The sequence below is a fragment of the Schistocerca nitens genome, chromosome 2 (genome assembly GCF_023898315.1).
Source record: "Schistocerca nitens isolate TAMUIC-IGC-003100 chromosome 2, iqSchNite1.1, whole genome shotgun sequence".
Taxonomy (NCBI): domain Eukaryota; kingdom Metazoa; phylum Arthropoda; class Insecta; order Orthoptera; family Acrididae; genus Schistocerca; species Schistocerca nitens.
In genome coordinates, this window is record NC_064615.1 from 377,280,011 (window position 1) to 377,304,672 (window position 24,662).

Here is a 24,662-nt window from a genome sequence, read left to right on the forward strand (position 1 = left end):
ACAGAACCCACCAAACCTACAGATGTACTATCTACGCAAAACTAATCGGGCACCTATAAGTGGACAATAATAAGGGGTGCGTTCACTGAAACTGAACTCCGTCCGAACATGTATCGGAAGGTCTAATGGTACCGACCGCTACCTTAAGGACATCACACACATCCATGCCCGAGGCAGGATTCAAGCCTGCGACCGTAGCGGTCGCGCGGTTCCAGACTGAAGCACCTAGAACCGCTCGGCCACTCCGGCTGGCGGCGTCACTGGATGCGGATATGTCTACATCTACATGACTACTCTGCAATTCACATTTAAGTGCTTGGCAGAGGGTTCGTCGAACCACAATCATACTATCTCTCAACCATTCCACTCCCGAACAGCGCGCGGTAAAAACGAACACCTAAACCTTTCTATTCGAGCTCTGATTTCTCTTATTTTATTTTGATGATCATTCCTACCTATGTAGGTTGGGCATATGTCAGCACACTGCTCTCCTGGCCGTTGTCGGTCACCGCTAGTTCTCAATCAAGCAGCTCCTCAATTGGCCTCATAAGGTGCTGGGTGCACGCTGCTTGCCAAAAGTTCTCGGTAGAACCGGTAGGCACCCATCCAAGTGCTAGCCAATCCCAACGGCGCTTAACTTCGGTGATCTGGCGGGAACTGGTGTTAACCACTGCGGCAAGGCCGGTGTATTTACCTTTTGCCTTTACGATAGCTTGGACTCTGCTGGGTACACATCCATTGAGGTGTCAGAATATCTGTGGAGGATTGGAAGGCCATTCTCTCTCAAGAGCCGAATTCAGGTCTACAGTAAAGTCGACGTTCTGACTCAGCATTTCGATGCAGTCAACCTTTGAGCGAATGTATTGGCGTATCGACTGCGACTGAAAAGTTACACCACCATATTGAGGTGAACGTAACGGAGTACTCCTGAGACTTTCCAGAACTTCGTGGAAGGCAATTGATGAAGCCATATTTTTAATTCTTGGAGTACGTCCAGTTGATGTAATAGTTAGATACCTGGCTGTGTCGTGCTGGTAATAGCGACAAGACCTACACAGCGTTTATTTACGAATAATTGTAGGTTCTAGAAACGTGGGTGAACGTAACCTAAAACATCGCGATATAAACTTGTGCCAACGTAAGGGAAGCGAATTCACTGAAGTGTGAACAAGGTGTAGTACATTTCTAGATATCAGGGAAAGACTGCAATTATACCACCTTTCTCTGCCTCGTGATGACTGGGTGTTGTGTGATGTCCTTAGGTTAGTTAGGTTTAAGTAGTTCTAAGTTCTAGGGGACTGATGACCATAGATGTTAAGTCCCATAGTGCTCAGAGCCATTTGAACCAATTATACCACTAACTCAAGTCAGGGCACCGTTCAGTTCATCAGCCGTTTTTCTTCTTTAAGTCATTTACTATTTAGGACTGAAAAACGGAATTTATAAATGTATGCTTTTTGCCATGTTGGAATCCTGAACAGATAGACTTAAAATGTCGTTTTACGGTAGACGCTAGGCAAGAAGTGCCTTTAGGTGGTTTGTTTAACTTTCTAAATTACCCAGAGTCATGCTCTTCAGTTTCCGTACGTAGTGAGCTTCCTTGTGCGAGATTTAGGGGAATGTTGTCGTGAAGTAATTGAGCATAACGTACGTGAATAAATAACAGGTACGATGTCAACCCGGAGACAAGTGCCCCTAGCACAGCAATTCGTTCATCTTGTGGGGAACCTGTTGGAGGCACCTGATATGAACAAAACTAGAGGTCGGCAGTAATTAAGTGACCTTTTTCCGATACAAATGGGAGACATTAAATTCTGCATTAATTTATACTTCTGTGTTATTACTAGACATTTGTTTGCTCAGATCTGTTATGCGTAGTGTGTAGAATTAAGTTGTTAACATACCTATAACAGTGACAGTCCACACGGAATTCTCGAAGGCCACGAGTTGTATCGAGACATCTAACAATCGAACGGTACCGAGCAAATAAGATACAGCTTAGACAATTATGTTAGCTTACACGACGTGTCTAGCGAGACTCGAAAACTTTCAGGGGTAGCAAGTAAACTTTGAAATGTGTGGAATAGAATGGATTCCATTCAACTGGTTGCAGGCGCTCAACTGGCCACCTTCTAGGCAACACACGGCCACCACTGACACCGAGGCGAACGAGCTTTCATCAGAAAACACAACAAACCTCCACCCTGCCATCCAATGAACTCTCGCTTGACACCACTGAAGTCGCAAATGGCGGTGGTTTGAGGTCAGAGGAATGGACGCTACAGGGCGTCTGGCTCGGAGCTGCTCTTGAAGTAACCGATTTGTAGCAAACAGTTCGTTGTGTCACTGTGGTGACAAGTGCTGCTCAGATTGCTGCTGCAGATGCAGTAAGACGCAACAGAGACATGCGCCGAACGCCATGGTCTTCCCCCTCTGTAGTGACACGTGTCGTCAGGAGCTCGGTCTTCTTGCGACCGTACATTACCGTTACCGACGCTGCCAGCAATCGTGCACAGTGGCTACATTCCTGTCAAGGCTTTTTGCAGTATCACAGAAGAAATATCCGGTTTCTCGTAGCCCCATTACACGACCTCGTTCAAACTCAGTATGGTGTTGGTAATGGCGTCTTTGTCGGCTTGTTGAACAGACGTCATCTCTCAGGTGTAGAAAAACGCCTAACGACTTTCATTTATGTGGCACAGCCCCTTCTTGATGCTGTGGTTTTTTTTTTGTCAGTGTAGTAAAGAGTGCAGAGAGTAACAGTCGTCGAGGAAAATCACACAATAATTGATATCATCTGCAGCGCAATAAAACTGTCAGTGACTTTAGAGAACTTTTCATGCACCAGTTATTACAGCACGTGCCCTGTTTCTCGTTTTAATTTTCACGTCTGTATGGAGTTATTATGCTGTACTGCGCTAGGATAAATTTTTTATACTTTTTAGTCCGTTTTAACAACTTGTTACATTAAAATGTTGTGTTTTGAGTAATTATTTCTAGCCACAGTCGACGACACTGCACCATCCTCCCTCTCTCGTATAGTTTCCTAGAACAGGTCATTAGTTTTTTAGCGCATGTGTGGTGCTTCATTTGCAAACGTTCCGCGCTTTTAAACTACATTTGTATTTAAAAACTAAAACAAACTCATAAGTTTTGTTGTTAATACCTTTTGTGAAAGCTGTCTCTTTAATTCATTAAAACACATATGAAAAAGTAATTACGTCCATTAGAGGTTATGTTTTGAGGGCTGCGACTGTCAGTTAGAATGAAAAAAAAAGCAACATATGATTCTGCATCAATCACGAAGTTACATTTTATCCACTATACTTCGATGGCATTCATCAGATGGAAGGCGTCTTCTACATGATTGCTGTTAGTGGAAAGGACTGTTGATTTACTGCAGCATAATGTGAGACGCCAAGATCGTGATTTACACTGTTGATAATTGAAGAATTAACCACAGAACTTACAGATGTAACACGGTAGACGTTTTAATGATGTTATCAAAAGTAAAATCACGAAAGAACCTCTTGACCGTCCCACATGCTGCTGCACAACAGCAACATTGCTTTCCACTAACAGCAACAATGAAGAAGACACCTTCCATCTGATCTTGATGGGTAATTATTGAAAGGCGTACTGGATAAAAAAAGACTCTGTGATTGACGCAGAGGTATACAAATGTAGATTCTCCCCATTTAAATTATTTTGTGTATAGGTTTATGTATTTTAAAAACGCATTAGGCTGAAGAGAGCAATGTTTGTACTGCTGAACCGCTGACAGTCTACCACCTCTCTGCGCGGAAAAAAAGGAAAACATTTAGGAGGCAGTGTCGATATGCTGTACTTGAGATGGTGTAGTGTAGTGATGTAATTCATATCGTACTATCATAGAAACTTTATATCTCAGTTTCTGTTACTAGTGCTCTGGGATTATATTCTCTCTCTCTCTGACTCTGAAGTTCTCTCCGTGTCTCTAATTCTCCCTCCACTCCGACACATCAAGCCCTCCCTTCTCATCGTATCTAACAAATCTCTCACTCTTCCAGTCTTCTCCTAGTCATCGCCTCTCCTCGTTACCTCAGTACCATATGATTCACATTCTGAACTGATACCATATGCCATCAAAAATACTGAAAAAATCTTGGTCTTTGTCAAATATAATGGTTATTGAGCTAGGAGGCACACTCATAAGCTACAAGCAGAATCACAATAAGTAACTGACGAGATGCACCTGCCATAGACACATTGTCGGGCCATCCAGATATAGATGTTCCGTAGATCAAGACAAATGCGGGAAGAAATCCTTCGTGACATGGAAGGTAGGATGGCCTTTCATGTTCCATAGTTGTCCAGTATGAGCTTCTATTTTATCTTTTATGACCTCTTAATTGGTGGGACATTCGACGCTAATGTCTCTCCCTTGTTCCGGAAGAATACAGCACGGGTAACCCAATAAATATTTACTAAATTTGAGTACAATAAAATAAAGAGATTGTGGTTTAAGGAAGTAGGAATAAATATTTATTAAACTTGAGTACAAGAAAATAAGGAGATTGTGGTTTAACTAAGTAGGAAGAGACTTACTGAAGATGGGGGTCAGTTAAGAATACATTAAAGGAATGCGACACATTTAGAAAGAAACTGCAAGAGTATCAGGAAAACTGAAACTCAGAAGAATAACGTGAACAGAAAGAAGAAAAGAATCACATGCACACACATACGCACGCACACGCACACACACACACACACACACACACACACACACACACACACACACACACACACACACACACGCACGCACACCATCGGGGAAAAACCACCAGAAAAACCATTTTCACATCAGTTTCATTTACCGTGCAGAACACCGTGGAAAAGTGCCCTCTTGTTGTGAACACCACATACTTAAATTCACTTTAAGGAGAGTAATTTAAATGACTTATCACATCTTCTTAACTAAATTTTACCACAACACTCCCACGCAGTTTAATATAATTTGCACTTTCATTTACGCATAAGATTGCAGCATAGTGCCTAAGACTGCAGCACAGTGCCAGATGCAGCAGAGGCATTATGTACTTCGAACTCTTTGACTTTTTCTAGAACAAAATATCCTGGCGGCCATCTTTGATTTTCTAATTCATGGTAGGCACTGCGACACTACGATATAATAAATGACATAGTACATCAGCTTCCACTGATATACTGTGTGAACGAGAACTCAACCAATAAAATTTCGGAGTTGTTCAGCGGTATTTTTTGAGCGTATTGGTACAGAGTAATTTGGACAACACTGGTATGGTTACGGTGGTCCTGCTCCGTAGCCAGTTCGGTCGCAAGCCGCAGTACAAACGGACTTCTTCTGCCGGAGGCATGTGAAGAAACTAGTTTAAGAGACTGCGATCGATCATCAAGTGGGTGTTGTTGCTAGGATTGTCTTAGCAGCGGATGTGATACACCAAACTCCTGGGATCCTTGAGCGAGGAAGACAGTCGATGATGCGTCGCTGTACACAAGCCGTGATCTGGTTATCGACATTTTGAGCAGTACTCGTACGGGAACAGTTCTGCCTTTTTGCGTTCTGCCTTGTAGAGTTTGAACGCTCTGTGAAAAAAACGTACGTGTACCGTTTCATCACTCTGTGTTTTGTGTTGCACGTGTTGTTTATTAAGTATTACAAGCTATCTCACTGTTGCGAAAGCATTTCCACAGAAAAAAACGATATTTAGCATCACAAATAGGGCAAATTATAGCTGCGTTATTACTCTGGATAGAAGAGTCCCCTGTACCAAAATACTCAGAGAAAATTGCCGTGAACGGCATCTGGAATTTTGTCTGTCGAGCTCGGGTTCACAACGAATAAACGCGACACAGTTATGCTTGATGTAGGTCGCTGAGCGGCTGAGTCAGCCGCGTGGCGTGGACTGCAGAACTCAAGCTGAGCTCCATTGCAAGAACAGCCAAACACTAGACGCTAGGAAACGTCCGGTCTCAGTGAACTTGGGGAACATACGAGGGTTTCTCAGACTTCTGACATCGTCTAGGAAAAATAAAGTTACGTATTAATTTTTGATGTTTCTTTGAAATCTTAGTAAACGCTGAAGGTGAGAGAGAGAGAGAGAGAGAGAGAGAGAGAGAGAGAGAGAGAGAGAGAGGCTGCGCTGATTTGTTTTGGCTCCTCTAGCTGCGTGTTGCGTTACTGTGTCACTGTGCACCAGGACTGTTGATATGTACCTGCAGATAAAGAATAAATTAACTGTGTAACTTAATTTTTTTCGACGATGATTAAAACTTTACGACTACCTCTCGTAGACATTCTGGGTGGCGCCATGTTATGCAGAAGCACGACCAGATACTTGAATATCACACTCGCAGGGTCTAACATATACAGGTAAATCTAGTTACATGCCATAGTTACGTTTTGCGAAATTGCCGTGCTTACCAAATTCACGTAAGTCGAGAGCCATTTTTTAAAGTATGGAGTTAGGGTCTCGTCTACTCAGGCATTAAGTGAAACACAGCAGTTTATTAGTATTTGTACAAAAAATAACTAGTGTCATCTTTCTGAAACGCATTTTAATGCAAAATAAACACACTTCAAAATTTAACAATGAAACACACAGTAGGACACTAAAATTATTTTGATTAAGTCCACCTACATCATCAATAGGAATGAAAATCTGCTAGGCATTAGTTTCCAAAAGAAGCCCGTTTCACGAAGGTGAAGAACTTGCTTCGCAATATAGTTTTTTCCCGTCACCGTGTCTTTGAACGTCATTTTAAATTGCTCAGTTCCGACTTCGTCTTCCGTAGCTGCCTCTCCTGTCATTTTAATGTTGTGATGGCCTAAACGGTGTTTGAAGCGATCAGACCAACATTTGATGGCCGAGAAAGGTGCTGGATCGTCCTGTTCTTTTGGTAAATCTGTATACATGATCTTGGCTTTATCTTGAATAGCTACTTCAGAGAGGTAAGTGTTGCTTGTGATGCTCAGTCCAATAGCTTAGCTTTTCTTTTTTTTTTTTTTTTTCATCACCTCCGAGCGAGAATTGATTGCTCTATTCACACATCAGTCAGTTGAAGACTGATACCGCACTGTTACGAATAGTTTTCACAGTGGATTCACTAAGTCCCAATGAGTGTTGAATGCCAACAGTACGCTCAGCTTTCTCATAGCGATACTCAACCGCCGGCCGGTATGGCTGAGCCGTTCTAGGCGCTTCAGTCTGGAACTGCGCGACCACTACGGTCGCAGGTTCGAATCCTGCCTCGGGCACGGATGTGTGTGATGTTCTTAGTTTAGTTAGGTTTAAGTAGTTCTAAGTTCTAGGGGACTGATGACCTCAGATGTTAAGTCCCATAGCGCCCCGAGCCATTTGAACAATTTTTGCTACTCAACCTATAACTTTGTTTCTAATGAATACGACATTCGTACACGCTTCTTTCCCTCGACAGGCACACTTTCTTCCCTCGTAGCCGACTAGTTAAACACATACCCTGTCAAGCGCAGTTTGATAGCTCTACTGAAGTCAACGACGATTCACGTCTCGTCGAACACACGCGTTGCGATGCGCTAACGCATTACTGCTTACGTGTAGTGTTAACAAATGACAGCACTGAACTTAAAACTAAAATCGCGTGTATGTGAAAAAGTGGGTAACGATCCTCGTATAATGAGGTCTACCTATACCAACATATCAAAGATTTGACTGCCAAAGGAATGGGAAAGTCATAGACGACAGAGATCGCGTATGACGTCACTCTACTGAAACAAATATCTCGATCAGCTGCCTGGTGACTTAGGGGATACTGTTCAGTTAAATTTTATTGTATTTTCAGTAAATGTTTCTTTATTACAATCGCGAAATCTTGTGCAACGTTTGGTATACCTAAATATATGCGAAAAGGAGTAATACATCATTACACAGATACAGTTCTTTTAAGAACACTACAAAGCTGCGAACACATTTTTCGAGAGTAAGTCAGTTGATTTATAGGTTGAAACTGAGCAGTTCTGTCAACACTAAGAAGATGCGAATGGCTGTCTGTTTGAGAATGTTTTTGTCTAAGAATTAATGAAGCATTAATGAAGGATCATCTTATATCTATCTAATAAAAATACTATAGTCAATGTAACACCTCGGTTCAGTTTACAGTGATAAAAGCTATAGAAAGAATAATTTAAAATTAAGAATAGAATTTTTAGAGGAGAAAATAGTGTAGAATGAGAGTTCGGTAATTGCAGATCAAAATTATAGTATATCAGCAAGTAGTTTAACGTCTAAGTACAGCAAAGCCACGGAAGCTCCGTCATGGAGAAGGCAGTAACGTTAAACTCTTGTGATGAAAAACCTATAAAAAGGCCTGATCGTCATTATTGCCGCCTTTTTTCCTTGATTGTTTCGTTAAAGGGCGGGGAACCCGTGTCAGTCAGCGAGACAATAATTAGATTGGACTTTATGGTGTTAAGATTCACGATAAACTGTTAGAATATTACGGAGATTAAAAGTGATGTAATGCACGATCTCTGACTGTTGGTAGCAACGGAGTATTAAGGGGATTTTAGGACTTTAGTGCTAGATTGGAACTTTACGGACATATAGACGACAGAAACTCAAATTATCTGCTGATACGAGTGAATTCAGAGATACCGGTATTCAGATATTAACGTGTGTACTTTTGAAAGTGTCGTGTGCCGTTAGTTGCGAATCTGGATGAAGAGCGCGTGCATATCGGCATTTGCGGGCTATTTAGATTCCTCCAGGCTAGGAACCTTTTAAATAGACCATCATCCATCACCATCTTAACTGTTCAATATAGAGTGAAAGTGAAACACAAGAGTGTTGTACTTATTTCATTTACCTAGTACTAATCAGCGAAGGTTGTACGGTACCAAAGCTATTCAGCAGTAAGTCAGCACCATCTAGCGGAAAGCGTAGGCATTAAGTAACACGCTAACTGAAGTGAACGTTTACGTATTTTACGGACTGCTTAATATGAACTTCTGTGACTCTTTGACGTCCTCCACTCCCTCCGAAAGGTGGCGCAGGCTGTCTTAATCATAAAAGGGAGGAGTTTTAGCCGGGCAAATTACTAAATAAAAGTGATATTTACAAGACTCGCAGTAATAGCAAAACATAAGGCCCGCACCTCATCGGAGAGTCGTCGCTGTCACGTCGGGAAGTAAAGCTGGAAAACCTACCGACGATACGTATCTACGAGCAGACGTCGACGTGGAGTACCTAAAAAGGGAACCACAAGAGAGTTGAGGATGCTTCATCCTCAGAGCCAAACATCGATTAACGACGAAGACTCTCAAACGACAAAATGTCAGTACGCAGCTTACTGCAAGAGTTTTCGCTATAATCAATGTTTTATACCATATTATGATTCTTACGTTGATAGCGTTTCAGTATCTGTACTAGATTAAGCAAGAGTCATAATACATAAATGCTTAGTTTGTCTAAAAAAGCGGATAGTTTGCATAGAAGCGGACGTTATTTCTCAAAAAAGAGTAGTAAAACATTTCTCATGCATTGCTGAGAAGTTGTCAGAATATCAAATGCTTCCTGCCAAATTCTATTTTTTCTTCTTCCCCTGTAGAGACAGTGAAATAAATTGTTGCCATTGGTAACTTGTACAGTTTAGATAGGTCAAACATCTAGTACATTATTAATCTCTGGAAGGCAAAGTAAACAGACAGGGGAAGCACGTACCTCAGGGATGTTGGCTAAGCTCGGCGAGCCGGCAAGCTGCGGAGACGATGTGGGATGGCAATGCTTGAACTGGGCGGACGTATAAGGCGCTCCCAAGCGCACCAAAATATGATGGCCGTTCAAAAATAATGCAAAATATTTTTTTATCGGTCAGTTCCGGCTGAAAAAATGTGGAATTTATTGTGGGACATTGTGAAATATTCCGCTTCAGCCTCTACAATTTCAGGAAGCTACTATAGATGGCGGCGCTATACACAGCCTTCAAGATGGCGTCTGTAATGGAGGTGAATTCCAAGCAGAGAGCTGTCATAGAGTGTCTTTTGGAGGAAAACCAGAGCATCGCAGATATTCAGAAGCGCTTGCAGAATGTATGCGAAGACATGGCAGTGAACAAAAGCACGGTGATGAAACATGGGTTCATCACTTCGAACCGAAAACAAAATGACAATTCATGGAGTGGAGCCACACCATCTCTCATCCGAAGAAATGTCCAAAGCAGCACCAGCATCCAGTAAAGTCACAGTTTCCTGGGATTCTAAACGGGTTATTCTGTTTGATGTGCTCCCTCATGATCATCTTTTAAGTGTATTGTGCTACACTCAGGAAACTGAAGAAACGTCTTCAGCATTTTCGTTGCTACGAAACTGCAGACGAACTTCTACTTCTCCATGACAACACAAGGCCACACCCAAGCCTGCGCACCCGAGAGGAGCACGCAAAACTTCATTGGCTGTTCTGCCTCATCTACCTTACAGTCCGGATCTCGTACCTTCCGACTTCCACCTTTAGGGCCCAGCGAAGGATGCACTGTGCGGAAAGCAATAGGTGGATGATACGGAGGTACTGACACAGCAAGAAGTTGTCTCCAACGTCGACCAGTAGAGAGGTATTATTCGGCATACAGTCTCTCCCAATAAAGTTGCGTACGGCCGTCGCATTAAACGAAGATAGGGGGTTTTAGCCAAAAGAATGGGGAATAATATGGTGTATCAGAATCCTGAATTAAACAAACATGGCTTCATAATAAAGTGTGTTGAATTACTTATAGAATTCCCCTCGTATTTTATGGTGAAAATGGTGAAATGGCTCAGTATTCAAGATCGGCAGCTGCGCAGTGCTTGGAAGTATGTTGCCACTATAAAGTGGTATCGACGTCGAAAACATGATGCGAGGGATCACCCACTGCACTGCAAAACGTAAGGTCGAGATAGATAAGGGAATATAACATCTTCACTGCACGGTGGTAATGAATGAATGTGCGGAACCATGTTGGCAGAGCCCTCCCAGTCGTGCACAGAGAGCTGGACGTCACAAGGCGTGAGGTCAACGTGACTACAGCGCCCAATAGGGTTGGCCGCGCAACACTGGCCAGTCGAAGGAACGGGAAAAGACAATATGTGTCAATCAGCGAGCAGTTACGATACATTGCAATATTTACACTACTGGACATTAAAATTTCTACACCAAGAAGAAATGCAGATGATAAACGGGTATTCATTGAACAAATATATTACACTAGAACTGACATGTGATTACATTTTCACGCAATCTGGGTGCATAGATCCTGAGAAATCAGTACCCAGAACAACCACCTCCGGCCGTAATCACGGCCTTGATACAACTGGGCATTGAGTCAAACAAAGTTTGGATGGTGTGTACAGGTACAGCTGCCCGTGCAGCTTCAACACGATACCACACTTCATCAAGAGTAGTGACTGGCGTATTGTGACGAGCCAGCTGCTCGGTCACCATTGACCAGACGTTTTCAATTGGTAGGAGATCTGGAGAATGTGCTGGCCAAGGCAGCACTCGAACATTTTCTGTATCCAGAAAGGCCCGTACAGGACCTGCAACATGCGGTCGTGCATTATCCTGCTGAAATGTAGCGTTTCCCAGGGATCGAATGAAGGGCAGAGCCACGGGTCGTAACGCATCTGAAATGTAACGTCCACTGTTCAAAGTGCCGTCCATGCCAACAAGAGGTGACCGAGACGGGTAATCAATGGCACTCCATACCATCACGCCGGGTGATACGCCAGTATGGCGATGACGAATACACGCTTCCAATGAGCGTTCACCGCGATGTCGCCAAACACGGATGTAAACAGAACCTCGATTCATCCGAAAAATTTGACGTTTTGCCATTCGTGCAGCCAGGTTCGTCATACACCATCGCAGGCGCTCCTGTCTGTGATGCAGCGTCAAGGGTAACCGCATCCATGGTCTCCGAGCTGATAGTCCATGCTGCTGCAAACGTTGTCGAACTGTTCGTGCAGATGGTTGTTGTCTTGCAAACGTCCCCATCTGTTGACTCAGGGATCGAGACGTGGCTGCACGATCCGTTACAACCATGCGGATAAGATGCCTGTCATCTCGACTGCTAATGATACGATGCCGTTGGGATCCAGCACGGCGTTCCGTATTATCCTCCTGAACCCACCGATTCCATATTCTGCTAACAGTCATTGGATCTCGACCAACGCGAGCAGCAGTGTCGCGATAAGATAAACCGCAATCGCGATAGGCTACAATACGACCTTTATCAACGTCGGAAACGTGATGGTACGCATTTATCCTCCTTACACGAGGCATCACCACAACGTTTCACCAGGCAACGCCGGTCAACTGCTGTTTGTGTATGAGAAATCGGTTGGAAACTTTCCTCATGTGAGCACGTTGTGGGTGTCGCCACCGGCGTCAGTCATTTTCATATCACAGCATCTTGTTCCTGTCGGTTAAATTTCGCGTCTGTAGCACGTCATCTTGGTGGTGTAGCAATTTTAAAGGCCAGTAGTGTAGATAACCGCATACGGAGAAGAAGAGTGACTGGGAAACTGGAACAAAGACGAAGTGTGATCAGTGTAGCCCAGGAGTTTGGTGTTTTTCACAGCATTGTTTGGCGTGTGTGTGTCGCGAGGGGGGGGGGGGGGGGGACGTTTCGAACCTCAGACATTGCTGACTGAAGAAGAAGAGGGAGTTGGCCACAGTCAATTACAGCAGAAGACGACCGCTACGCTGCGCAACAGGCAAGAAGAGATCCATGTCAAACAGAGGATGCAGTTTTAACCACGTTTAACAGGACTTCAAGGAGCGCAGTCTCATGCTCCACAGTGGCATGGATGTGCTCTCTTGAACAATACATCGTGTTCCGCTGACAACCGTCCTGTCCGGGAACGTTTACGATGGGGCCAAGAGCATAGGGAATGGACCAAGGTGAAGTGGGGCATGTAAGCAGATTGAGACTAGTGTTTCTGGACGTGCCCTCAGATCGTGAGAGGTGGGAATCCGTAACGCTTGCAGGAACATTGTCGAACGTGATTATATCGGTGGTCCAGATGTTATGACGTGGGGAGCCATCATGTTGCGTGGGAGTACCGACCTCCAAATCTTCGAATTCTATACGCTCGTTGGTCAACGTTGCTGTGACATTCTACTCCTTCCCCACGGGCGTCCGTTTACGAGTGCATTCGTCCCTGACTTCATTTTTATGGATGACCCAGCGAGACCACAGCGAACAGCGCAGGTGGGGGAGCTCTTGGAACGAGAGGATATCCGACGAATGGACTGGCCTGTCCGTTCTTCCGACTTAAATCCTATCGAGTACGTGTGAGATGCATTGTGTACTGAATACTGCAGTACGTCCACATGCACCAATGACCGACCATTCAGCATGTGTCAAACGCGCTACTGGAGGAATGGAATGCCCTGTCGCAAGTGCTCTTCATCAACATTGTGGCCAGCATGGGAATGCAAAGCATGCATTCTCTCTGTAGTGATCAGATACCCTATTAAGAACTATTTCCCACGTCCTGTAATGTCCAGGGGACCATCTTAAATTGTGATAACTACAGTGTAATTATTGTCTTTGAATAAAAGTGTGAGTTCTTTCTATGTAAGGCCCAAATGTCACTGAGGCATGTTGATTAGCAGTGACAAATCATGCGGGGTTTACTTTCTTTCTTAAGTTTGGCACACCAGTGTATTACCTACATAAAATTCCTCACTTGGTCACTGAATGAACTGAGAATCTATTACACCAATGTTTGCAATGATAGATACGTAGTTAAACCATTTAAAGACAGTATTGCTACTGTGCATTTCCGCCTTCTAGAAATATAGGGTTTCTCTGAATATTTCTTTGTTTTTGGGTCAGTAACGCTAAATCCCTGTTGGTTAACGTGTTTTTGCGTGTGTGAATTCATATGGGACCAACCTGCTGAGGCCATCAGTCCCTAGACTTACACACTACTTAAACTAACTTATACTAAGAACAATACACACACCCATGCCCGAGGGAGGACTCGAACCTCCGGTGGGAGGAGCCGCGCAATCCGCGATATGGCGCCTTAAACCGTGCGGCCACTTCGCGCGGCTACGTGTTTTTACATACACCAGAATTGGCTTTATCATAATCTTTGCTTACAGTAAAGCACAATAATATTAAATTTAGAGTAGTTACGAAAACTAATTTTCCATTGCTTTGGATTAGCAACCGATCGTTTTACACCGTAATTGATTAAAAATATGTCCCCGAGATCGTGTGTTGCTTATGTTGGTCTACGGCTCTCTATCTTTTTACTTGTCTATAGCTTAAATGGTTCAAATTGCTCTGAACACTATGGGACTTAACATCTGAGGTCATCAGTCCCCTAGAACTTAGAACTACTTAAACCTAACTAACCTAAGAACACCATACACACCCATGCCCGAGGCAGGATTCGAACCTGCGACCGTAGCGGTCGCGCGGTTCCAGACTGAAGCGCCTAGAACCGCTAGGCCATATCGGCCGGCTACTTGTCTATAGCATTGATTTAGGGTTGTCCTTCGGTGAAATCACGATTAAATATCAATACGGCCAGGTTAAACAGAAACAGTAAGGAGCGTTACAAGTTGTGTAAGTCGTTGCTGCGAATCGTTCTCGAACATCAGCTGCCGGGAATACTTCATCAGTGGAAATGGTGGAGGAGGTTGAGCGCTAGGTTCTAGAGTAATCTCTTGTATCACAGAACATACTCATTCGCAACCTGAGTACCAGGTTGCTATACCGTAACAACACCAGACTGACACACTTGCTGCCGGAGTGAGCTTGACCCTTCCAGGGCACTGATGTAACTTTTTATGTGTAGTTCATATCGGCGACGGAGAATAGAATCAACAGAGGAGAGCTCCCAGAAAATTTGAAGATTCAGCGCACAGAGTTCAATCTCCACAGACGAACGGGAGTCGATGACTCCCACTAAGATGATCTCAGGTTGATGTAAGTGGATAGTGTGGTGTCACCGCCAGACACCACACTTGCTAGGTGGTAGCCTTTAAATCGGCCGCGGTCCGGTAGTATACGTCGGACCCGCGTGTCGCCACTGTCAGTGATCGCAGACCGAGCGCCACCACACGGCAGGTCTAGAGAGACTTTCTAGCACTCGCCCCAGTTGTACAGCCGACGTTCATAGCAGTGGTTCACTGACAAATACGCTCTCATTTGCCGAGATGATAGTTAGCATAGCCTTCAGCTACGTCATTTGCTACGACCTAGCAAGGCGCCGTATTCAATTGATATTTATCTTGAAGCATGTACAGTCAAGAGAGATGTACACCAATTATGGATTAAAGTTAAGTATTACATCATCTACGTACTTTATTTGCAATTCTCAAGACATTGTCCTGTTCCTGACCTCACGCCAGTCAGCGTGTAATTAAACGCGTGCATTTCGGCCTCCTCTAGCAACACGGTGTTGGCTCTTCTGCCAACACTACATTGGCGATGAAGATGGGATGTTTGTTGATAGACTGATTTCATTGTGTCATGGCTTCGCCACAATCCCCCGATGTACTGTCCGAATTTTATCGCTTGCAGAATCAGCAGACGCAGGCGTTATTGGATGCCCTTGGACAGCTCGTCCAGGGTCAACGTGCAATGCAAAACGATGCGGCCGCCGCCGCTCCACCGCTACCGCAGCCACAACATGCAGTTGCACCATCTTTTCGTCCTTTTGATGCGGCACTGGAAAGCTGGACGGAGTGGTCACGCCAATTTGGATTCCATCTCGCCGCCTACAGAATTCAAGGTAACGAGCGGCAGCCTTTTTTGTTAGCATCCGTCGGATTGCACACGTACCGAGTGATATTGAAATTATTTCCCCGACGCGACGTAGCAACTCTGTCCTACGACGAAATTTTGTCTGCATTAGATGCATATTTCGAAGAATCAGTCAATGTAGTTGCCAAAAGGTATATGTTCTTTCGTACAAAACGTACGGCCGGTCAAACTAATCGGGAGTGGGTTGCAACTTTGCAAGGCCTTACTAGGGATTGTGCTTTTGAGTGTGGACTCCCTTATTCAGATACTATGGTGCGTGATGCTATTGCACAGAACGTTTCTGATTTTCGTATAAGGGAACAGATTTTGAAACTAGTCAATCCCTCCCTTCAACAAGTGATGGACATATTGGATCGGCAAGACACACTTGAATTTGCTCTCAGGAATCATTTGCAACTTCGCCAGCTGTGTGTCACATTAACCGGCCCGCCGGGCGAGCTGCACGGAACAGTACACAGCCCTCGCGCTCGTCCGTGCAGCTGCCGCCAAGCTCTCCGCTACGTTTGCCGCGCCAGCAAGCAAATTCAGTGCTAAAGTCATGCCCACGGTGTGCAACTAGACATTCGCGTGACAATTGCCCGTCCCGCCAAGCTGTTTGCTTTTTCTGTAATAAAAAAGGACATGTTCAGAGTGTTTGCCAGAAAAAGCTCAGATTGGACACTCACAACTGTTCCAGGCTCTTTGCTTTGCGCCGGAATCGAACCACTAATACTCAGGCTCGTGAACCTTCGCCCATGGACATTCATGCAGTTCAATCAACTCCGCCTAGTGCCGCTCTCTCTAACAGTGACTGTGTTCGTCCCACAAAAAGTGTGCGTCGACGTCGCCGGAAATCACGTCAATTAGCAAGTGATTCTGTATCAGTGTCTGTTCACGTTGCACGAAACAGTCGCTCTTGTCGTCAGCAGGACAATAAACTTTTTGTAGACTTGGACATTCATGGCCACGTGGTCACATTCCAGCTCGATACCGGAGCTGCAGTTTCATGATTTCTTGTATGGTCGTCACTTTACCATCATCACAGATCACAAACCTTTGACATCACTTTTTCATCCGAACAAGCCGGTACCTCCACGTACAGCGCAGAAATTTATTCGCTGGTCGATTTTCCTCTCGCAGTACCGCTACGATATCTTGTATCGGTCCACTGCTAAGCATGGAAACGCCGATGCGTTGTCCCGTTTGCCTGTTGCTGAGGATAGAGCATTCGATTCTTCCGAACTTGCTTGCATGTTCATTGATGCGGAAACCGATGACGTGGTCGAATCGTTTCCGATTGATTTTCGTCGTGTAGCTACAGCCACAGCTGCTGACCCTGTCCTTGCTACCGTTTTGCGTTTTGTTGCTACGCAATGGCCCTTGTCAAAGTCACGGATCGAGGATCCGTTGGTTCGCCGATTTTTTGCTCACAAGGAGAGACTTTTTGTTCGACGTGGTGTTTTGCTGTTGCGTTCTGATAATGATCAGTCCAGGGTCGTGGTTCCACGTTCGTTACAGTTCTCTGTACTACGGCTTCTCCACCAAGGACATTGGGGTATAGTGCACACGAAACAACTTGCTCGTCAGCACTGTACTTGGTTCGGAATCGATGCTGCGATTACAGTTGGTTGGTTTGGGGAAGGAGACCAGACAGCGAGGTCATCGGTCTCATCGGATTAGGGAAGGATGGGGAAGGAAGTCGGCCGTGCCCTTTGAAAGGAACCATCCCGGCATTTGCCTGGAGCGATTTAGGGAAATCACAACTGCTGCGATTACGGATATGTGCTCTTCTTGCATGGCGTGTGCCGAACAACAATCCGCACCACCGGGGAAATTCTTTGCATGGCCGAAAGCCACTTCCCCTTGGCAACGCTTACACATCGATTTTGCTGGTCCGTTCTGGAATGATCGATGGTTGATTGTTGTCGATTCATTCAGTAATTTTCCTTTTGTTGTCCGGATGTCTTCCACGACGTCATCTGCCACCATCCAAGCGTTATCCGCTATCTTTTGCATTGAAGGTCTTCCGCAGGCTATTGTTCCCGACAAAGGCCCACAATTCATGTCCGCAGACTTTCAGTCATTCTGCAAGGCCAATGGTATTCAACATCTGACATCCGCGCCGTTTTTGCCTCAGTCAAACGGTGCCGCTGAACGATTGGTCCGGACTTTCAAGTCACAGATGTTGAAGCTGAAAGAGTCGCATTCTCGGGAGGACGCGTTATTGCTCTTCTTGTCCTCGTATAGCTCTCAGCCCCGAGATGGTCGCTCACCGGCTGAGTTGTTCCACGGTCGTCCTCATGGAACCTTGATGTCTTTGCTGCATCCGCCGCATCAGGTTCCTGTGCAGCGGCAGCCACCTGCTTTTGCCCCAGGCGACGTTGTCTACTATCGCAACTATCGAGATTCACGGCGTTGGTTCGCAGGGCGCATTCTTCGCTGCCTCGGCCGCGCTATGTATCTGGTTTTGGGGGCCTCTGGTGAGGTACGTCGGCATCTCAATCAGCTGCGCCTCTGTCGTCGCACGGGTTCTGCCGCTCCCCGTCTGCTTTCAGCGACGGTGCCGTCATGTCAGCGCCCTGGGGACCCATCTACTGGCTCGCCTCATCCCCAGGTGTTACCGACGATGCCTTCCATTTTGCCCCATGGCGACGCGCCGCCGCCGCCGCCGCCGCCGCCGCCGCCGCCGCCGCCGCCTGTTCTCCCGCCGGCGACGCCCGCAGTGGACGCGTAGCTGCAACCGCCGGGCGCCTCCCTGGGTCACGCGCCGCCGATCGCTTCCCGTGACCGGTTGTCCTCCGACATGGAACTCTTGCCCGCTCCGGACCAGATGTCGTCTTCGCCCGTCGGGTGCCCCGACTCGATGGAGGTCGACCATTCGGCCCCTCCTGTCTCTCTAAGGGCGCATACACCGCATGTTGGCGTGCACCCTGGACTAGGTTTTCAGGCGTTTCCTAGCTGCCCTCGGACCGAATGGCCGGGTGCGGGTGGCACAGCCTCGCCTGTTGTTAGGCTCCCCACCTCGTCGCATACGTCAACATGGGGTCCTCCCCACGGCGGGCGGAAGCCTTATCACACAACAGGACGCCGATTTGCGGGGGAGGAATGTGGTGTCACCGCCAGACACCACACTTGCTAGGTGGTAGCCTTTAAATCGGACGCGGTCCGGTAGTATACGTCGGACCCGCGTGTCGCCACTGTCAGTGATCGCAGACCGAGCGCCACCACACGGCAGGTCTAGAGAGACTTTCTAGCACTCGCCCCAGTTGTACAGCCGACGTTCATAGCAGTGGTTCACTGACAAATACGCTCTCATTTGCCGAGACGATAGTTAGCATAGCCTTCAGCTACGTCATTTGCTACGACCTAGCAAGGCGCCGTATTCAATTGATATTTATCTTGAAGCATGTACAGTCAAGAGAGATGTACACCAATTATGGATTAAAGTTAAGTATTACATCATCTACGTACTTTATTTGCAATTCTCAAGACATTGTCCTGTTCCAGACCTCACGCCAGTCAGCGTGTAATTAAACGCGTGCATTTCGGCCTCCTCTAGCAACACGGTGTCGGCTCTTCTGCCAACACTACAGATAGTTATTTCTAATAATCGCAGTTTGCATATCCACGTACTATGCACTAGGTATGATAATTTCATGTGGCTGAATGGCCGAGTGCAAGTATTTCAATTTGATTGCACTACATCGACCTGCGTGTCACTAATCTACTCCAGTTATTCAGCTGGGGAGAAAGGACCTACAGTTTAACATGGAATTCGAACCACGTGTCGTTTCTGGCGACTCCAGACATCGCTGAGAGCTGAAGATTAGATTAAGGCAGACAAAATGTCTGTGGCTCAGCCGAGACTCGATCTCGCGATCTCTCGGATTCCAGACACGTGATGAATCAGGGGCTACCTGGCCCGACTAATGCTAGTTAATGTACGAAGAATAAGTACATACCACTGAAAAGCATAAGAAATTCGAAATTAAACTGGACAGTAATATCATTAAAAGCCGTCCACGATCTCAGCTGGTAGTAATTTAGAGTCAAATATGTTAATTTTTGCTTCATACCGTTCAGTACAATGTGCTGAATTTTGCCACCTAAGGAACTTAAGGGAGTTCAGTATTCTGCGTTGAATTTTGCCCCCTAAGGAAATTAAGGGACTGAATGCCTTAATTAAGAAATAAGAGGGTAATCCCAAAAGTAAGGTCTGCTATTTTTTTTTATAAGTACGGAACTCTGTTTTTGTTGATTTTGCCCCCTAAGGAACTTAAGGGACTCAATGCCTTAATTAAGAAATACAAGGGTAATCCCAAAAGTAAGGTCTCCTATTTTTTTATAAATACAGAACTCTGTTTTTGTGGCAGTTGGTCACACTGTTATGAAGAGTGCTTCACGCGCTGTGTGTAAACATGCGCACGCCGCGCTGAGGCGCTCACTCTTTGTTTGGCAGCCGTTGAGAATAGAGCTCCCGTTGGATGTTAACCGCCAAGTGCGAATTGCGCGCAGTTATTCGGTTTTTGAACGCAAAGGGCACTGCACCGATTGAAATCCATCGCCAATTGACGGAAGTGTATGGTGAGTCGTGCAGGGATGTCAAAAATGTTCGTAAGTGGTGTAGAGAGTTTGCAGCCGGTCGGACCGAAATTCACGACTAACAAAGGAGCGGGAGACCGTCAGTGTCTGAGGAGACAGTGTTGAAGGTTGAGCAAAGCATGCGTGAAGATCGGCGGATCACCCTGGATGATCTCTGCACGTTGGTTCCTGAGGTTTCCCGAAGCACCGCTCACAGAATTTTAACGGAAACAATGAAATACCGGAAGGTGTGCGCAAGATGGGTGCCACGCATACTGACTGAGGACCACATGCAACAACGAGTTGATGCTTCTCGCGCATTTCTTCACCGCCTTGCAGCCGAATAGGACAACTTTCTGGACTCAATTGTCACGGGTGACGAAACCTGTGCATACCACTTTACAATTGTGGCCAAGCAACAACCACGCCAGTGGCGGCATCCTTCTTCGCCAAAGCCGCAGAAATTCAAACAAACACAGTCTGCCGGTAAAGTCATGACAACTGTTTTTTGGGATCGGAAAGGGGTATTGTTGGTCGACTTTATGCCCACTGGAACCACAATTAACGCCGACAGGTACTGCGAGACTCCGAAAAAACTCAAACGGGCAATTCAGAACCGGAGAAGAGGAATGTTGAGCAAGGGCGTACACATTCTCTATGACAACGCTCGCCCACACATCGCTCGGCAAACCGTTGCTCTCCTGCAACAGTTTCAGTGGAACATAATCACCCACCCACCCTATAGTCCTGACTTGCCGCCCAGTGACTATCACCTCTTCCCTTAAGTTAAAAGAACATTTGGCCGAAAAACGATTCAGCTCCGACGACGAGGTGAAAGAAGAGGTTCATAGCTATCTGAACAGCATGGCGGCAAGCTGGTATGATATGGACATACAAAAACTGCCACAGCGTCTAGAAAAATGCATCGAAAGAAATGGTGATTATGTCGAAACATAGCTAAATGTTCAAGCTGTAAAGTGATGTACACCATTGTAGACATAAACAGGTCTATGTACTTATAAAATAAATTGGAGACCTTACTTTTGGGATTACCCTCGTATGTTACATATATACGGGGTATCGCAGAAATGTTGCGACAAACTTTGAGGGGTTGAAGAGAATATGTGTGTCTTGAGGAACAAATCGAGGATAGGAACCCGTGTCGGGAAATATCATCCAACGACGCTACAGAGCGTTGAAGTTATAGTCGCCGACGCCTGTCAGAGGTCTACCACTTCGGGAGCAAATGTGGATTGCATGCTGACAGACAGTATGCGGGACTTCTCACAATGTTGTTTGTTATTCAATGATCACGGCTGATTCCCACGCTCTGCTGCCTCGATGGATCACGTTTCTGGACTCGGGTTCTCATCCTAGATTTGTTCTTCAGCGAACCCTCTACAAACCCTCGAAGTTTCTTGCAACATTTTTGGGACATCCTGTATAAGACCAGTATTGTGCAAATAATATCGTGTGGACCTCCATAGAAAGACGATATAATGCTTAATATGATTAACAGTGTACTCTATATGGCCTTCTGTTGATGCACTTACATCGAAAACTTTGTGGCGGATACCATGAGATTGCGCGTAATTAAACCGTTTCACCGCGTTATGGCTGTTGTCGGCATAACTGACCACGTTAGATAACACAGCAATGGGCTCCAAACTGAAACTGAATAATGTCTGTACTTTGAAACTCAAGGCATTTGCATTACCGGAAGGGAAACGCCACACTAGCACGCTGCCGTCTTTAACGTGTACACGGCGATATGACGAAGTCTCAACAAGCGAAGGACAGGCAGGTAAACATGAGCGGTCGGAATGAGTCCCATATGTGGCCCTTTCCTAAAAAGCTGAGCTCCATGTAAGGCGTGGCCACGTCATGCTTATCAGACGCACACTGTAAACGGGACAGAAACCTATTTACTACCTATTTACTTTTCAAGCTCCAAGGTAGTATTTGCGCCACCTGAAGCGGACGAACGTTTTTTAAGCGATGTTGCATAAAATGTCTGCTGATGTGGGTCATGCAAACAAGAGAAAGGTGAACTTGCTACTGGTTGTGCCGGAACAAAACTTGCAGTTAACTGCTCGCTTCTCAAGGTAGTTCGCGCGAAAGTTACTAACCCCTTTACATAAGTACCTGACACACATTTGTACACGACGCAGAGCCAATGGACTGGAGCGACAGGGTAGTCTGGAATAACTGGTGCGGTGGAAATTAGCTTAAACGTCAGTGGCTGTGCAACAAAAATTGCATGAAACAAAGTAGTACAGAATAATACCCTGAGGAGAGTAAGCTTGCACCAGCGTCTCGTTAGGGTAGGTGAGTGGTAAGCCTACCATTGTAAGGCCTTTTGACTAGCCTTATTTTCTACCAGAGGTTTTTCGGTTAGGAAAGATGACATCACCACTTCTGCTGGATCTTTCTCACCAATCATTATAGGACTGCTTACTATAAGGAAAAAAATCTCGGCGTAAAATATCCGAAGACAAGGGTAAGGTTAATAAGAGAACGCTCTGAAAAGTAATGCCTCCGAATTTTGTGTGTGAAAACTCTTAAATGTTTACAATGTAAACAAACGTCAGTAACATCTACATCTTTATTCTTCAAGTGTACAAATTTGCAGCCCTGTGCCGCTAAAGGACTCCGAACTGGAGCCTGTAACATGGCGGTGTGTAAGGTAAGTGTGTCGGTGCGTGACAAGCAGCCTCCTGTCCTCGAGTTTTGAATTCGAAGACTTTGTCCGTACATGGAGCACCTCTCCTTCAGCTGGGTAACACCAGACCACAAGCGAGCGCTGAGACATCTAGAACAAACCGACGCCTTGGCTTCACTGTCATCGATCATTCTCCATATAGTCCGAACTTGGCCTCAAACAATTTTCCTATGTTTCCAAAACTTAAAGTACACCTTCGAGGGTTTCCCTTTGTTAATGAGAAGCGTTGCAAGCAGAGGTGAGGTAGCGGCTGCGTAAACGAAGTCAAACGTTCTACATTGATGGTATCAACAAACTGGTCTCTCGTTGGGAGAAATGTGATCTATGTCAGGGTAACTATATTGAGAAATAAATATGTAGATGTTAAGAATAAAGATGTAGAATGTTAATAAAGTCTCTTTTGTTTAAAAATCTTTAAGAGTTTTTACGCAAAGAATTCGGAGGCATTACTTTTTAGCATGCCCTCGTAATAGAAGCTTCAACCTCACTCGAAGGTATCCTCTGTAGAAGGGACAAATACGTTCGGTCACTGCACAACATTAGATAAACACCATCCCAAGAGGCCTAGAAGGCACAAGGCACAACATTACCGACCGGCCGCCGCGTCGGCCTCTACCCTTAGGAGTCAAATGGTTCAAATGGCTCTAAGCACTATGGGAGTTAACATCTGGGGTCATCAGTCCACTGGACTTAGAACTACTTAAACCTAACTAACCGAAGGACATCACACACATCCATGCCCGAGGCAGGATTCGAACCTGGGACAGTAACAGCTGCGCGCCTCCGAACTGAAGCGCCTAAGGAGTCAAATGATGGGGATAGCGAGGGCCATGTGATCGGCACACCGCTCGGTCGGCCGTTGTCAGTTTTCGTGACCGGTGCCGCTACTTCTCAGTCGAGTAGCTCCTCAATTGGTACCACAAGGGCTGAGAGCACCCAACTGGCCAACAGCACTCGGCAGACCCGGACGGTGGCCCATCCAAGTGCTACCCAAGCCCGATAGCGCTTAACGTCGGTGATCTGACGGGAACCGGTGTTACCACTGCGGCAAGGCCGTTGGCACTGCACAGTATTCTGAAACATCGTAATAAGTGTAACAACCAACCATTCGTTTAAATTGTGAAAGTAGAGAAATCAGATACATGAGCAAAAAGTTATCTACAACTTGTGCAGTTACAGAGTCGAAGAACAAGAAAGGGAAGCAGTTAATGAGAGGGGAGTGAGGCAGGGTTGTGGCCAATTCCCGAGGTTGCTGAATGGGCTCATCGAGAAAGCCGTGGAAACTTGTCCATGATATTGTAAGTCCGTCAGAGTTGAAAAAAGACGCAAAATGGATAGTGTCTTGAAGAGAGATTAAAAGATGCAATCAACAGAAGTAAAACGTAGGTAGTGGAATATATTCGAATTAATCCAGGTGATATTGCGGGGATTAAAAAATGACACACTAAAAGTAATAGACAACTTTTGCTCTGTGGGCAGCAATATAACTGATGACATCCGACGTAGAGGCGATAAAATGCAGACTAGCAATAGGAAGAAAGTCATTTCTGAGTAAAGAGGTATTTGA

The 24,662-nt window shown here is 45.6% G+C and overlaps 1 pseudogene; it reads right to left on the reverse strand.

Moving 5' to 3' along the window:
• Positions 1–24,037: 24,037 nt before the first annotated feature.
• On the reverse strand, positions 24,038–24,156 carry LOC126238331 (5S ribosomal RNA; annotated as a pseudogene).
• Positions 24,157–24,662: the final 506 nt, after the last annotated feature.